General features: G+C 37.7%; 1 protein-coding gene and 1 pseudogene across 1 annotated transcript in view; both read right to left on the minus strand.

Annotated features, from left to right (window-relative positions):
- Nucleotides 1-13,453, minus strand: part of HMG20A (high mobility group 20A) — a 63,566-nt gene that overhangs the window by 40,410 nt on the left and 9,703 nt on the right. The window lies entirely within an intron of this gene.
- On the minus strand, nucleotides 10,081-12,718 carry LOC114904726 (annotated as a pseudogene).

The raw sequence follows: 13,453 nt of genomic DNA on the forward strand, positions 1-13,453 counted from the left end.
ATTGCAGTTTTCTACAACAAACTCACTCAAATTTGGGGGGAGGAAGAACCAAAGCATTTCAAATTTTTGATAAAGGATTATGTGCCATGTAAACTACAGGGAGGTAACCCGAGGCAGTAGGAAGTTACTTCTGAGCTGAAGTCAGGAAGTCTGAGTCTGAGTTCAGGCATGACACCAACTAGCTATGTCTTCTGGGATCACGAAACCATTCTGGCCTAAGTTTCTTCATCTGTTAATGAAGGACAAGATCAGTTCTAAATTTGTTTAGATGTAAGACCATGACAGAACACCATGAAATAGTACTGTTAATTAAATGATATGAACTAGAAACAACTTTACAAACTAGCAGAAAATAGAAATATATTAAAAGTTCCCTATGAACTCATAACCATGAACTGTACATACACAGACACAGAGTTCTCTAAGCACAGGATGCATTTCTGAATTCTTCTGTTAATATTTATTTGCTATCTAGGAGGGAGTCATGGTTAATATTGCAGGCTCTGAAATCAGACTGCCTGAATTCAAATCCCACCTTTTATTTTTTAGTTGTGGAACGTGAGCAGGTTAGTTAATATCTCTGAAGCTAAGTTTTCTCATCTGTAAATGATAGTAATAGTAGATACTATGGGAGTTATTTGAATAATCAATCAATCCATGTAAAGCAGGTAGTATGGTGTCCATCACAAGTAAGAGCCTAGTAACAATGATAGAAGTAATATTAGCACACACATATTGAGTGTTTACTAAGTATCAGGCAGTATTCTAAGGGTTTACATGTATTACCCCATTTAATCCTCACAACTACCACATGAGATAGATACTATCATTAGCCTCTATTTTATAGTGAACAAACCGACCCATAGAGAGACATTAAGTAACTTGCCCAAGTTAACTATGACAGTCATTATTATGGCTATTCACAAATATTTTAGCTCTCCTTTCAGGAAGTGTAAGATTACACTTCCTCACAACCTCTGAAATTAGGCAAGGTTGATGGAACTCACAGGGTCAACTCATAGTGGCACATGATACTTCTAGGCAGAAAGTTTAAGAGTCCAAAAGCAATTTTCCATGTTTCCCTTCCCCTATTACAGTGCTCATGAAAGTATATATTATAATGGAGTTTACATCAACATGTTTGCCTAAGTGAACAAAAACAGCATAGCCCCCCTGTTAACCCACTTTGTACAAGCAGCATGAGTGAGAAAAAAAGCCACTGAGATTTTGTAGTGGTTTTGTTAACATAGCAGTAAACAAGTATCCTGACAGTAAATTTCAGATTTAGTATCATAATTATCTACTTATTCACAGCTAATGCCAAAAGCTTAAGAATTAAAATATGGGAGAAAATAGTACAGTTCTATACATTTATTTCTTTTTTTGGTGTATGAACAAATGAAAGTTTACCATTATCTAATTTAGTATTGTAATTCAAGAATGATTGCTCTGGGGGACTTCTCTGGCCATCCAGTGGTTAAGACTCCCTGTTTCCGCTGCAGGGGGCATGGGTTTGATCCCTGGTCAGGGAACTAAGATCCCCACATGCCGCATGGTAAGGCCAAAAAATTAAAAAAAAAAAAAAAAAAAAAGAATTATTGGTCTAAATGTTTTCATGACCTTGGGCTAGACAAAGACTTCTTGAAGAGGAAACAAAAAGCACTAACCACAAAAGAGAAAAATGATAAATTGCACTTAACTAAAATTAAGAACATCTGTTCATCAAAGACCATGTTAAAAGAGTGAAAAAGTAAGGCATAGACTGGGAAATTATATTTGTAATACATATAATTCCCTAAAGACTCATATTCAGAATATGTACAGAATTCCTAAAAATCAGCAAGATAAAGATAAATGAGCCAATTTAAAATAAGGCTAAAAATAAAATAAGCACTTCCTAAGAGAGACTATCCAAATGATCAATAACCATCAAAAAAGAAATACTACAACATATTCAATGGCTAAAATAAAAAAGACTGACAATACACAGTGTTGGCAGGGATGAGCAGGAACTGAAATTCTCATTATGTTGTTAGTGGGAATCTAATGTGCACAGTCACTTTGGAAAATTGCTTGGCAGTAACTACTAAAATAAACCTAAACCTACCCTATGAAACAGCAATCCATTCCTAGTAACATATCCTAGAGATATGAGTGCAGGTGTCTACCAAAAGACATGTAAAGATTGTAGCACAGTTATTTACAGTCTCAAAGTGGAACCAATCCACATGTCCATCAACAGTGGCATGGCTATATTATGAGACATTCCCACAATGACATTAGTGGAATATTACAGAGATTGAACTACTGCTACATGTAGCATGGATGAACCTCATAGACACAACGATGAGCAAAAGAAGCCAGACCCACAACAGTAAATATTCTGTGAATCTATTTATGTGATGTTTAAGTATAGGTAAAACTATTTTTTGGTGGCAGAAATCAGAATAGTGATTATCTATAATAGGGGGAGAGAGGGTACTGACTAGAGCCTCCTGAAGTGCTGGAAATATTCTCAGGTGCATATATACATAAACATTCATTGACTTGTACATTTAAGATTTGTACACTTTACTGTATATACCGCAGTTTTAAAAAGTTAAAAGAAAAGAGAAACGTTGGTCATTGGTTTAGGTAAGAATTCAAGGATTGGAAGATCTCACAAATGTCACTGGGTCCAACTACACATCCAATGCTCAGCTCCCGACCTGAATATCTCACTTGGGGATGTCTACTCCCACTTCCAAATAGCTCTGACCACTAGAAGGTTTTTCTTTTTTCCTTATTTTGGCTGAACCCTGCAGCATGCGGGATCTTCGTTCCCTGACCAGGGATCAAACCCGTGCCCCCTGCAGTGGAAGCATGGAGTCTTAACCACTGGACTGCCAGGGAAGTCCCTAGAAGGTTCTTCTTTATAATGAACTCCAAACTTATCCCAAGGAGTTTCTATATGAGATTTTCATTCTACTCTTTCAGGAATATAGAGAATAAGTGTGCTCCCTTTTCTAAGTCATATACACTCAGTTATCCCAAGGCTTATCTGATAACTGCTGAGATCTCTTTCCGCTCTAAAAATTCTAGAATTCTATATTTTTATTAGTCCATATTTCTTTCATTTACTCTTCCTCTACACCTCTGTTGAACTTTACTCTTTCAACCAAAGTATTCTAATGCTATGCATCAATCTGAGTAGATAACCAGCTTGTAGATTTTTACTCAAAATAATTTTAAATGTATGTCAATATTAACAGTATATATCAATAGCTGGGCACATCTGTGTGCTCACGAGAGCAGAAACGGGTATCTCTCAATGCTTAACACATTAGAATATCAGAGTTCCTCATGAAACATACTAACTCACTTGGATTTGGAGAGTGTTTACCACCAAATGTTTAGACTGGGAAGATGAGAAGTGTATTTCTTAGACAAAAAAATAAGTCAAGTCAATGGTGATTATTTTGACCTGTACACTGGGAATAAAGATAAATATATGGAAAGCACTGTTATGCCTAAAGCAATGAATCATATTGGACTTCATGAACAAACATAAAAGCACTTCCCTAACCTCAAAGAGCCAACTGGACAATTAATTCATAGAATTGTGTATGTTAAGGCATTAAAAAGCCTCTATAGAGTAAAAGTTTAGGAGATGAATGGAAAACCAGAATGAGATTTTTCTCACACTCAAGATAATATATGTTCTAGTAATATTCATAGAATTCAGTCCTTCTGTTTAAAAAGTTAAACACTAACACTTTGCCTATACGATCACTTCACATCTATGTTTGCCCATTTACTATTACAACCTCATATTCTTACTGTGTTGTCCTTTATTGCACAGAAGAGAACAATAATCAAGACAGACTCAAAATTATCTACAGATAGATTATCTGCAACATGAACTTTGTAAAAACAAAATGTAATTATTTCATGATTCTGGGGAAGTTTTGAGGAAGAATATGAAGTAATAATGAGGGACTTCCCTGGTGGCGCAGTGGTTAAGAATCCTCCTGCCAATGCAGGGGACATGGGTTCGAGCCCTGGTCCAGGAAGATCCCACATGCAGTGGAGCAACTAAGCCCACGAGCCACAACTACTGAGCCCGTGTGCCACAACTACTGAAGCCAGCACACCTAGAGCTGGAGCTCCGCAACAAGAGAAGCCACCACAATGAGAAGCCCACGCACCGCAACTAAGAGTGGCCCCCACTCGCCGCAACTAGAGAAAGCCTATGTGCAACAGCGAAGACCAAACGCAGCCAAAAGTAAATAAATAAATAAATTTATATTAAAAAAAAAGTAATAATGAGAAGGAAAACTTACTAATAGTAAAGCTTTTTTGTAATCTGCAAAAGAAATTATTGCATGGCTGTGCTTTCCAAGAGAAAAGGTACCACTGATGGTTTTATGGAGCTGGCATAGAAACAAAGATGGATTAAATGCCTGAAGACAGTGAAGGTCATCTATCAGACTGAGCCAGGGAAATCTTATACACAACTAAAGATTCTCATCAGCAGTAATGAACTGAAGGCTTATGTTACACACTTCTAAATGATGCACTGATTTTCAAAGTAGAAAACTAAATGAAGGATACCCAACTGAGTTTAGCATTTGACATCACACTATCAAAATTTTCTCAACTCCTCTGGAGCTACCAGCCTTCTCTTTTTATTCATCTAACACGTGGCACTTAAATTCTATCATCAGGAATTATATCAGTTTGTGCTATAAATTTTTTATGTAAGTATCTGTCTTCTCCATGGAAGACACCATGCTCTGGATATCCTTCTAGCTTCTTCAAGTATTTTGGTTCTCTTACCATTATTTTAACCTCTTTTGCAACAATGACTATTCTTTTTTCCTTCAGATATAAATATACTCTGTTCCTAAGAAAGAAAGAAATCAAAATTCATAATAAAACCCTCCATTAATTCCTATCCTCTGTTCTAAGCAACTGCCCATACATTTACCTTTTCTTTATAACCAAACTACCTGAAAGATTATTCTAGTCACTGCTGCTACCCAATCTGAAACACACAGTTATCTGGTTTCTTTCCCTAACTCACTCTACTGACTATTCTCAGATACCAGTCATCTCTAAGTTGCTAATTTCAATGAACACTTCTCAATCTTCAATCTCTTTGGTCGCTAACTGGTATTTGATGCTCTAAATGACTCTTCCTCTTCAAACTCTTCTTCCATTGTTTCCTATTTACTACCCTCTTGTTTTTTCTCCCATCTCTTTAGCCATTTCTTCAGACTTTGGCTCTTTTCTCTCTACATGTTCTCCTAGTGATTTCTCTCAGTCCCAATGTTTCAGCAACCACTTATACTGATGACATCTAAAACCAACTCTCAAATTCCAGGCCTGTATCTCAAATGGCAAAGATTATCCTCCTTGGTGTGCCATAGACAACTCACACTTTACACGTATAAAACTGAATCCATAATCTTTTCCTCGAAACCTGTTCCATCTCCCATGTTCTCTATGTCAGTTGAGGGTACGCTACTCTTCACTGAGGCTAAAAACCTGGGCGTCCTTTTCAGCATTTCCCCTGCCCTTCTCACCACGTGCAATCCCTTACCAAAACCCAGTTGATCCTGTCTCCTCTCCCATGTTCCCGTGATTACTGTCTCAGTTAAAGCCTTTATTTTTCTTGGCCTGCATACTCTAACAGTGTCCATCCTGCCTGTCCTTCCTGCCTCCAATCTGTTTCCATACAGCTGCCAGTGATCTTTCTAAAATACAAATCTACTTATGCATATCATTCCTTGTTCAAAATCATTCAAGAGGTTACCCACTGTCTTCCGGTGATTTTTACTTTTTTCTTTTTAAAATTCTGTTTGAAAGCAAAAAAAGTTATGCCTGTTTTGAATGCTTAAAGTTTGAATGTCTTACAGTAAGGATACATAATTTTATCATTAGAATAAACAATAAAACTTGGTCCCATAATAGTGAATGACCACCTTTAAACCAGTTTTGGGATCAGAAAAAGGAATTTTGATATGTTTAAATGAACTAGAACACAAAAAGTATTGTTATTGAAAACAATATATTAAAAAAACTAAGTCTTCTCTACGTTGAATTCACATCTTTGATACCCTCTATTTGTTCACATGAAACATCTTACAAATTTATCCCTTAGGGAATAAGATTCAGCTGACTTGCCAATAAGACTACTATATATAGATGACAAATAGTAAAAAAATGCAGTCCTGACCTTTTTTTTCTTTAAGTAAATAAAAGAACAGTAAACTCCAGGCACACCTCGTTTTATTGTGATTTGTGGATACTGTGTGTTTTTTTTTACAAATTGGTACATTGCAGCAACCTTGTGTCAAGCAAGTCCATCAGTGCCATTTTTCCAATAGCATTTGCTCACTTCGTGTCTCTGTGTGGCATTTTGGTAATTCTTGCAATATTTCAAGCTTTTTCATTATTATTATATTTGTTATGGCGATCTGTGATCTTTGATGTTGTAAAAAGATTATAACTTGCTGAAGGCTCAGATGATGGTTGGCATTTTTCAGCAATATTTTAAAATTAAGTATTGTATTATTTTTTAGACATAATGCTATTGCAGACTTAATAGACTACAGTATAGAATAAACATTAACTTTTATATGCACCGGGAAACCAAACGATTCGTATGCCTTGCTTTGTTGCCGTTATCACTTTATTGCGGTGGTCTGGAACCAAACCTGCAATATCTCTGAGGTATGCCTGTGTATCAAATAGCTTATGTCCAGGAAATAAACAGTTTTTAAGAAAAGAGATGAAATAAATGAGTATCATAAGATTTAATGCTCAATATACATAACTACTTATGATGGAGCTTACTATTAATTTTTGAACTAGGAAGATAATTTTTCACAGTATCATATTTAAATACATGCTTTAGGTCTTGAAATTAACAGGTTAACAGATAGAGTAATTTCTAGTCTCTCCCATAACCCTTTTAATTACAGTATCTATGTTCTTTCCTGCAATATATTTCTGTTGTAATCAACTCTAAAATCCCTTGAGAGCAAATGCCATTCAGTATTATTATACATGCATTACCAAGTAAGGTAAGAGAAACTGTTAAACCAACTGAGATCCCATGATGCCAGTTAAATTTCAATTCTTTTTTCTAGGCTCTCCAAACATGTCAGCACTATTGTAGTAAAGTGGGTCATAAGTTTCGGGTGATGTGATTTGCTTGAAAGACAAAGAGAGCAGAGTGTAGAACAGACTATTACAGGTCACAGCAAAGTAGGTTCAGAACTGCAGCTACAATTTATTTATTATGCATATTTATTAAGTGCTGAAACAATAAACATGTAGCCCAGCAAACAGTTGAATACACCAGGTTAAACATGCCTTCCCTATCCTCTAAGAGGGCATAGTTTGAAAAAAAGAACAATTTAATTATCAATTTAATACCCCGGAGGAAAAAAGCTCTCAATCATTATAATGTATTAACTGCTTTCTAAAACAGTTCATAAATGATACACTACTGAACTTAAATCCACTTATTCTATTTGAAAAAGTGTTCTGAATTTAAAATCTTTGAACTCAAGCTTCCTATTGGATGATGATCAATTTTTAGATAACAGGATAGTGTCCTTGATATATAAAAATGATTGCTGTTTCACCATTGGTGAGGCATTTTCTATTTTTTAATAACAAGGATGCAATTATATCAACTCATCCTTAGTCTTCTACCTAGCCCCCTTGGAGCAGCAATATTTATCTAAAGGGCAGCACTCTAAGGTAGGATGCAAGTAGAGATCAATTCCAAATCCTATGCAGGATTATTTTATTACATGATGGAATTAAGCTACAAAGTAAAATTGAGTTGTAATTTCTAGTGTGATAAGGTTTTACTTATCTAAGTAAACATTAAACACTTTGCAGAACGGAATACAACTCTACGGATGGTGACATAGGCAGAGAATGTAAAAACCGTAAACAGTTTAACTACCCTACTCTTTACCAGTGTTAGTGCTGTTAGACAAGACTGCTAAACAAGTAGAAGATAAATAACTAGTAAAGGCTGGCAGCTAGAAATATATAGTTAACCCAAGTCTTTCTTGGTACAATAAATGAATCCATACACTATCCTCGGTATCACCTATTGCTAGAGAAAGATTTTAATTAAACGTGAGGGAGAAGAAATAGGCCAATTAGAATTCTGCAGGTAGTTTGTTTTGCTAGGAAATAAATGGCTAGAGCTGACACTGTCTTTCTGGCAAAATAAAGCTGCTCTTTCCCCTTTCTAGAAATAAACATAAAAACCACTCCATTACATTTATTTAATATAGTCTCTAAATTGGCAATTCGCTTGAGAAGACTTTGCACATAATGGCAGAGTTCCCAGTACTTAAGTCTCCTTACCCCTTCTATAACCATAATGTACCATATTTGTACATTGCTATAGTACTATAGGAAGAATTTCAATATTCCTCATATTCTTTCACTAGCTCTAGAGTCAGTGATTTACATTTCAAAAACTCAAGAAAGAACCCGCAGTAGCAACCAGAGGATTATGAAATTCAGAAACTTACTTAGTCATACCTGACAGCAGACATTTACAAATTCTTATGATTTATAAACTCCCAATTTCATTGACCTGAGAATAGCTATGAATGTCTGGTAAATCCACATATATCAATAAGTCGATGAAGCTTTAAAAATTATTTCACTAAGAATTAACAGTTTTGTTAAAGGCAGAATTAATAATAGCAATAATAATGATATGATGATGTGAGAAACCAGTCATTGAGAATTCTCACTCTTTTTGTTTAATTTCCTTTTCCCATCATGGCCCTGAACCTGATAATATGCATAAGAAACATTCAGCATGCTTTTTTCAGTTTATGGGAGAATTCTAAGTATGGTACCTAGACTTTAGAAATAAATAAGAATACCTCATTTAGTATACATTAAGAAATATAAGTCCCTAAAACATTTTCTTTTCTAAAAAAATTGAAGTATAGTTGATTTAGTATTGAGTTAGTTTCGGGTATATAAAACATTTTCTTTTGAAATGAAACTTATGTCTAAAATTGGTAGTAAACATTTTTTTCATGAGTTTCAAGAAATCCTAGTGGCCTGAAAGCTGTCTCAAATTGTTGAACTTATAATTTTATACCAAACATACAATTAAGCATCTCATTTTACTGAAATTAGCTTAAAAACAATTAAAAATTTAATTAAAAATTAGGTCTAAGATGAAGAAAGAAAACACAAGCTCTCTAAGAAAATGTAGAATACTTTGTAATATCAAGTCATAATAGCTCTGTATATCTTATAAAACATACGAAGACATTAGTATTGTGAAATGTGGTCATTTTTGCCTTGTGATTAAAAGACAAGTCATGTACTTTGGTAACATTATGGCATATTTATATGACTAAAACAGCTAACAACCTTTACACAAACAATACTGTCAATCTCAGTAGTAAGCAAATGTAATTAGACCACAATTTCCTTTGTAGGGCTCTAATGTTTAAAAAAAAAAAAAAGTAGTTCTAGAAAAGAAGATAAGTTGTTTAGCCAGGACTGCCACTGAGAACACTGCCTCTAGTTTCCAAGAGCTCCAATCTAAGAAATGCGGGCAGGTATATTCCTTTGCGGGGGCTTAAATAAAATCTGCCCACAACTGCCAGTTTAGCTTAGCACATAAAATATACATCACTGAGAAGACAGGCTAATCATGAGAAGCTGTCTCCAGGCATTACAATGATTACATGGTGCCTTTCTCAGAGAGTTATTTTGAAGAAATAAAGGATCAAACCAGAGGAAACAATCCCTCCACGCTCCCAGGGTACAGGGCACACCTATGAAACGGTTCCTGACCTATATAGTTTACCTAAGGTGACATGCTATCTTTTCTCATTCAGCATATATTTACCAAACACGTAATATGTACCAGGCACTTGGTTAAGACACCAGGACTACAACAGTGAACAGTCTCTGCTTTCAGGAAAATTATGGTTTGAGGTGAAAGATTAAGCAAACATACCAATAAATACAATTTTAAGTTGTGAAAACTGCCATGAAGGAAAAGAACACTATAGAAAAACAGTAGGAGATGTCACTTAAACAGGGGACCTCTCTGAAGAAGTAAAGTGAGAGTTGAATGTTAAGTACATTCCATGCTGAAGAACTAGGACTTGAGTAAGAACTTGGCGCTTTGGAAGAAGTGAAAGAAGGCTAGAGTGGGCTGGAGTAAAGTGGTCAGGAGACAGCAGCAGGGACTATACCCTGCGGAGACGTGGGGTTATCTTAAACATCTGAGTTTTCACCAAAGCGTAAGAGCAAACCTTTCAAGAATTCTTAAGAGTGGCATGATATGATATTTATGCTTTTGAAAGGATCATTCTAACTTCTATGTAAAGAATGGATTGATGGGTAGTAAGAACGAATCCAGGAAGCTACCATTGGGAAGCTGCTGCAACAGTCCACCACAGCGTGATGGTGGCTTAGAATAGGGTATAGCAATGAAGATATAGTATATAGGGTGGATTCAATATATTTAAGAGGTAGAATCAATAAAATTTTGTAGTGGTCTGAATGGTGTATGTGTGTGTGTGTGTGTGTAGTAGTGAGAGGTCTCAAGAATAATCCCAAGACTTTTTTTTCCCTTGTTTTTTCAATTTTATTTTAAAGTTTGAAAATTACAAAGACAGCAAATTCTTCCAGGCACAAATAACTTGTTTACAAATAAAAAGGGGGGGGGAGGGAGACGCGCAATTGAGCATTTTTCTATTTTATTAAAAAGAAAAGGGAGAGACGACTGTACAGGTTTTATCTCCCAGCTCCCGGGTGTGAAACGTAAGTACTAGCCCTAGATGTGTATATATACATATACACACACATACACACAGACCTAGCTCTGTAAAACTACTTAGCAATTCAAAGTCGACTGCAGTATGTCTTACTGTCCACTCCCCGCCCTCCCCTTCTCCCCCATCTACAACTACTTCGATTCAGAAGTAGAGGTTGGGAGGTTTTTAAGTGGTGGGTGGCAGGGCTGGAGCGCCACCAGACTGCTAAGCAAAGCCCACCTCTTGTACAGGAGGAACCAAAAATCAGGGGTAAAGGAGAAAGGTCCTCCTAGGATACAATCCAATTGTGTGGAAAAACCCAAGTTTCAACAGGGCACACTGAGGCACTTGGTTGACTGACTCTCCACCCTTCCCCCAAAGTTTCTACTCCTGTTTAACAGGAGACTTTTGGAAGCCAGAGACCACCCTCCTCCACCAGTGGCTAGTTTCCAGCTGACTGAGAGAAGCCACAGTTTCTCGGACCGGCTGTCACTTCAACCTCCTCCACGTCCCTAGGACAATAGGGAGGCCACTGGGGCAGACTAACAGAAGTGAGAAGGAAACCAGATTTGGACGCCCCACTGCTCACCACTGGGAGGTGGAAGTCAGCCTAGGGAGGGCTTTTTTCCACCTCCCTCCTTTGCTGTCCAGCTGCTGCCGCCCCTCTCCTCAGGGTCAAGGTTCTGAAACTCTCACAAGCAGTGCTCAACTTAAAGAAAACTCGATGGCCTCATAGGTACTCCTACAAACAGTCCAATTCCTGGGCTCCCTGTCATCTAGCCACAAGAAGCTGCCTTGCCCATTCTCCCCCTCCCCCCGACCCCAACTTTTACCTTCAGAGTGAACCAACCATGTAACTAAACAAAACACACAAACCCACACAAATTCCCTAACCCATAAGCAGATTAGTAACAAATTAACAAAACAAAATATAAGTACATTCTCATCATTACAGAGACGAGATTTGTTGTTGCTGTCCTTGCATAATTGGTTAAGGAAAAATGAATTATTCCCTAATTTCTGAGGAATACAAATTCTGTCTGTTTATAAAGTCAGAAGGGAAAGGGGCAAAGGGCTGCAGATGAGGATCAAGAGAGAAGAAAGGAGAAAAGTATTTACAGAAAATAGAAGACAGGCAGGAGTGTCCACAAGGAAAGCCTCATTGTCACTTCTTGCCGGCCCTCTTGGCACTGGACTTGGCTTTGGGCTTCACTGGTTTGGCCTTCTTAGGCTTGGATGCCTTGACTGGCTTGGCTTTGACAGTCTTGGGTTTTTTGGTTTTCTTGGGCGTGGCAGCTGGCTTCTTCTTGGCCTTCTTGACTGGGGTAGCTTTGGGCTTCTTGCTTGGGGCTTTGGAGGCAGGCTTCATGGGCTTGGCGGCCTTCTTTGGCGTGGTCACCTTCTTGACTTCCTTCTTTGTCTTCTTGAAGGCCACTGACCTCTTGGGTTCGTCGCTCTTGGGCAGCCGGAAAGGCCCTGAGGCACCCACCTTTTGGTCTGCTTGAGGACCCCAGTGGTGACCAAGTGCTTGATGGACAATTTGATCTGGGAGTTGGCATTCTCACCCACCTTGTAGTGGCTCTTGATGTACTTCTGGATGGACTGGCATGAAGAGCCAGCACAGTTCTCTGCCTGGATGGCAGCCACGATCATGTCTGAATACTTGGGGTGGTTTGTGGACTTCTTGGAGGCCTTGGCCCACTTGGGCTTGGTCGCAGGGGTGGATGTGGAGTTCTCGGTCATGGTGGCCTGCCTGATCCTGCTGCTGAAGAAGGCACCTTCCAAAGGGCCAGCCCTCATAGGAAGCCGAGGAAAGCCTGATTCGGGATCTGCTCTGGTGCCTCTGGCTCCCAGGCCAGTCTGAGGCAGGTTCTTGGGGACCTTGCTCAGGTCGCGGGGCAGAGGGGGACTCGCTGGGCTGGGTCTGCATGGCCCAGCCCCGCCGGTCTGTTGGTCGGTCTCGGTGCCCGGGTCGGCCTCAGCCTCCTCTGCCTCCCTTTTCCCAGCTCCGTATCTCAATCCCAAGACTTCTAATTGAGGTATTAGTAGATATTTATGAAGATAAGATTTACAGAAATAAGACTGGAGATGTAGAATTAGGGAAAAGATCAAAAGTTTAATATTGAATATGTTATTTTCTTGATCAGTATTGCTAGAGGTCTACATATTTTACTGATCTTTTCAAAGAGTGAACTCTTGGCTCTGTAGATATTTCCTATTGTGCACTTGTTTTCTATTTAATTAATTTCTACTTTTTTAATTCCCTTTCTTCTACTTACTTTGGGTTTAATTTGCAGTTCTTTTCCTAATTTCTTGAGAATGATATTTAAATCACTAGTTTTGGACTTTCTTCTCTTCCAGTATAGGCGTTTAAGGCTATAAATTTCCCATCAAGTATAGCTTTAGCTGATTCACATATATCTTGATATACTGTATTTTCATTACTATTCTGTTGCAAATGTGTCTTAATTGTGATTTCTTTTTTGACCAAATGGGTCATTCAAAATGTATTTCGGGGGGAGTTTGCTAGCTACTATTTTATAATCCATTTCTTACTTAATTGAACTGTAGTCAGATAACATATTCTGGATGAAATTTGTTGAGACTTGCTTTATGGTCTATCATAAGATCTACTTTGT

Source organism: Monodon monoceros, unplaced genomic scaffold (genome assembly GCF_005190385.1).
Source record: "Monodon monoceros isolate NGI ecotype Baffin Bay Population unplaced genomic scaffold, NGI_Narwhal_1 Super_Scaffold_21, whole genome shotgun sequence".
In the NCBI taxonomy this organism is placed as follows: Eukaryota; Metazoa; Chordata; class Mammalia; order Artiodactyla; family Monodontidae; genus Monodon; species Monodon monoceros.